This window comes from Thermobia domestica, chromosome 3, assembly GCF_964235325.1.
Source record: "Thermobia domestica chromosome 3, izTheDome1.hap1.1, whole genome shotgun sequence".
Classification (NCBI taxonomy): Eukaryota; Metazoa; Arthropoda; class Insecta; order Zygentoma; family Lepismatidae; genus Thermobia; species Thermobia domestica.
The window spans coordinates 343,717,605-343,722,295 of record NC_137456.1 but is presented as its reverse complement, the minus strand read 5'-3'; positions in this window follow the sequence as shown (position 1 = coordinate 343,722,295).

The window sequence follows — 4,691 nt, the reverse complement described above, 5'->3', positions numbered from 1 at the left end:
CCGGGCCCCAGCCATGAGGCTCCAGAAAAATGGGGTCCCGAAGTTTTGGGCGCGGGTTCTTTCTATACGCCTATTAAACATGGAATTGTATGTGGGTGGGTGGTGAAGTTTTTAAATGTTCGGGTCGTCTGAGCACAGTGTTAACGTCAGAAATTGGGCCCTTGTCTCAAAGGTCCAAAAATGGTGTCCCGAAATTTTGAGCTTGGCTTCATTATATTTTTCTTTTAAGCATGGAGTTATTGGATACATATTGTGGTGTTGGAAAGCTCCGGGACCTGAGACTCCAGAAATGAGATCCCAAAAGTTTGGGTTCAGGTCTCTTTTATTTGCCTATTTAACATGGTGTTGTACTATAGTGTTAGCGTTTGAAAGGTCGGGGTCGATTAACGAAAGCGGTAATGTCAGAAATTGGGCCCTGGCCTCGAAGCTCCAGAAAATGTGATTCCGAAATGTTGGGCTTGAGTCCACTCTATTTCTCGTTTCAGCATGGAGTTGTTGCATACAGATGGTGACGTTGGAAAGATCCGATTCCCCTCAGCACAGTGGTGGTCAGGAACCGGGCCCCCAACATGGGGCCCCAGAAATGGAGTCCCAATGTTTTGGGCATGAGCCCCTTCTATACGCCTATTAAACATGAATTGTTGTACGAAGGTGAAAACTTGTATCTTCGTAAAAAAAAAAAAAAAAAAAAAAAAAAAAAAAAAAAAAACCTTGTATATTCCTTATAATTATTAGATAATAATCTCAGCTCCTAAACACGTATAAAAGATACCGAAGTTATATTTCAGCAAAAAACAATTACCATAAAACATCTCTTTGCATGTGTAATGACTGAAATGTATTATACTTTGCTTCCCTCCCAAATAAATAAATAAATAAATAAACGATTACAGTCGATAAGCGTAAATCTGTCAGAACCTATTTTCCGAAATCTAAAACAAATCACGCAGATTGTTTATTGCTTGTTCGAGATTGTCCACATTACATTTTCGGTCGCGATTGTCCACATCACATTTTCGGTTTTTCATTGTATGTAATTAACTATACCATAACAGAAATTCCCGCTACGAACAAATTACACGTTAGGTATACGCCTATGTGTCTCGTCTCGAGGACTTCCGGGCCGCAGTGGCTTAGTGGCAGAGGGTTCACACATGCTGCGGGGCCCTGGTTCTATACCAACTTGCGCAAAGTGGGGTTTGTGGTGAACAAACACCGTGTGTGAGGGTTTTCTCGGAGTTTCCCTTTCCCACAACTCTTTCATTTCACCATTCCATTTATTCTCATCATCTGCGTCTCCTTTAGTCTACCCAGGATGACAGTCGGACATAAAACTTAAAGATTGCATTTTCATTTTCACATTTGGAGACCCTGTATCTGTGTTCCTTGAGTGCCCAAAATGCTAAATAATAATGGGTTGGAAGGCCCATGAAGTTTAGTACCTGGTACACTCATTATCTCAACTTGCCCAAAAAGTTAAGGGCTCACGTTAAGTTAACGCCCCAAAACTTTGATTTTCACACCTTATTAACTATATTGGCCCAAAAGATGAAATTTGTTAGCCCATCGATCTTTATCTCGACTAGCCCAGAAAGTTGGGAGGCTCTGGTGAAGTTAGCCCCCAAATTTTCGGCGCCTATATCACATTAACTATGGGAGAACGAAAGCTGAAATTTGGTAGCCCATCCAGCCCGGAGACAGTACTATGTAGGCCATTCATTCTCTGGACCAGCCCAGAAACTTGGGGGGGGGGGCTCACGTTAAATTAGAGCCCGAAATCTTTGGCGCGCATATCTCATTAACCCTTTCGGGACAAAATCGATTTTGGGGTTTTCGTAGACTTTCAGTTAATGATTTATTGCCCAAACACTGTTATCCCGATTGATATCGTTTACGTCTTGTATTTTAGAAGAGGGACATGGCTATTTTTTGGTGTAAGTTAGATTGCAGTGTTGCTAACGGGAGGGATTATTGAAAAAATGTAGGAGTGAAATTTAAAAAAAATCCCTAGCCGAATTTCATGATTTTTTCTAGCCGGGAACACCGAAGCCACAGGGGTTCAAGTCACTTAAAAAGAATTTTCTGGTATGTTGACAAGGTACAGTAAAAACCTGAAGTCGCTGGCTGCCATACAAAGAGAGAAAGAAAAAAACTCTCTCATAATACACATCAAATTTTGGCACTTCTTACGCGTCAGAAGCAAAAATCAGCATACATGGTGGTTCACCGTCTTCCCTAATTATCCAATCGTGCTCCTCTATGGTGCGTTTTGTAGGCCAAGAATGATTCCAGACAGTTGTACGTTGGTTTGAATATAGCCAAGGACACTGAAATAATAGGGGGGAAAGGATAAACTTCCCAAATTTTTTACAAACAATTACAATTAACATTTTCTGTAGCTGGCAACATTGCTACCATTCAGAAGCAAACAATTTTAAAGTAATCTTTGGCCCACCAATAATATATTCAGCTAGTATCATGATGATATCTCTCAAATTAAGCATGTAATTTTAAAAAGTATATCATTTTTCCTAGAAAGTCACTATTATCCTTAAAATTATGTAATATGGTATACTGTAAAACCGGAATTGTAGTGTCCCCAATTATCCAAGTGAAACTTTTTATAGTGTGTTGTGTAAGTCAAGGATGAGGCTTCCAGAATCTGGTATGTTCGTTCCAATGTAGCCAATAGAAGAGAAGGAAATAAGAGGCAAATTTTAGAAGGGAAAAAAGGAAATTTTTACCAAAAAAAGTCTGGAAATAAATAGTTCTATGGCTGGAAATACTGCTAAGAGACAGATGCAACTATCTTCAAATAAACCTTAGCCCACCACTAATATATCCTGAAAGTATCATGTTGATATTGAATAAACGAAGCTAGTAATTAAAAATTAATAGATTATGGTAAATATAAAAGTGAGAAAAATCAAGGATTAGAACCTTAATACGAAAATGAAATGAAATGAAATCTTTTAGTTTCACGTCCTACGGTTATGCCGGTTAGGCTAAAGTAGACGCTGATGATGAGAAATGAATGAAATGATGGAATGAAAAAAGTGGAAGGAAACGGGAGAACCCCGATAAAACCCACACACACGATGTTTAGAACCTAAATACGAATTTATGGTGCGCCTCCTAATTACGCAATTGCAACGATCTGTGCCCAAGTTTGTTCAGTAAGGACCGATGTTTGACTGACGTAGTTCACTTGCGCTCGGACGTATAGGTACGGAATTATAAACATAAACTTCGAAAATTGACAAATCTGAAAATACTTTATCTTCGCATTGAATTTGGACCCCTCCTCCAAAGTAAATTCATGCATATGGTACGTACCACCATACCACGATTTTTAATTTCAGTAAAAATCCCTTTGTTTTCTTGCCCCCAGGATAACTATATACTCTCTTTATATACAAGTGTGCAGGCGGGACATAGAGCCCGGTTCCTCTATTTACACCTAGCATTCTTTTCCTTTGCTTCAAGAGAGCTTGGTTTCTCCTTTATACCAGCGTTTGTGTGCAAAGATTTATATATACATATATTTGTGTGAGATGTATATAAAATCAGGGGAGGCTTTAGTTTTCCCCAGTATATCGTCCTTTTTTCTTTCCCTTTTCTTTCTGTTTCTCGTTATTATTGGTATTATTACTATTCCTCTTCTTCTTCTTCTTCTTCTTCTTCTTATTATTATTATTATTATTATTATTATTATTATTATTATTATTATTATTATTATTATTATTATTATTATAATTCGTTAAATAGTTTGGTTTATGCCGATGTGGCCACACGTGTGCTTTTTCACTATAAGTGTGGTTATTGTTTCTGTTGTTTTGTTATTTTGTTGTTGTTCTTTCTGTTTTCTTTATTATGTTTCGTCTTCCGTGTGTCGGTATTGTTTTCTGTTATAATTGTTGTTTCACTTGCTTTTAATTCTTGTTTGTTTGATCTTTTGGTTCGATCTTTGTGTGTGTGTAGTTTGCTTCGTTCTCTCTTTTGTGGTTTCTGGTTGGGATGTTTGACTGCTTTTTTTTTCTGGGTTCAATTTTTTATCCATTCTGTGTTTTCAGTTTCCTTGGTTGGATATGTTTCTGTTTATCACTTCGTTTGGTATTTCTCCGTTTTCTATTTACTTCTCCTGATTTTCTTTCTTTTCTTTCTTTTCCTTTTTTATTTTCTCCGTTTCTTCTTTTTTTTTGAGTCCTCTCCCAGAGTTTCTCGTTTGTTTGTGGGCTTATGGTGTATTTTTGTCTCTAGGAGACAGCATTATCTTTTATCTTGCTACATCCAGGTAGTTTGATCGGGTTTGGTTTGTTTGCATGGTGAGTCCCCACACACCTATGATTTTTGGCAGATTTTTCTGTTTCAAGTCTGTTTTGTGCCTAGGATTATTTTCACGATGGGCTTCAGTTCTGTTTTCGTATAAGGGATTCTTAGGGCCCGTTTCTGCCTGAGTTAACTCCATGTGAACGTAGTCGTTCTCATGGGCAACCGACACCCGGTCCCTCTGTGGTTGTATGTTTGCGCAGGAGAAATGTTTTGTCACCATGTCTAATGTAATAATATACATAAGACTATCCAGCCCTCTCCTGTCTAGTGATGAGGCTGGTGGTTACAGAATTTCTCCCTCGCATTCGTTTTTCGACCAGCATTTCTCGAGGTGTGATGGTTTGGTGCGAGTGCTATTC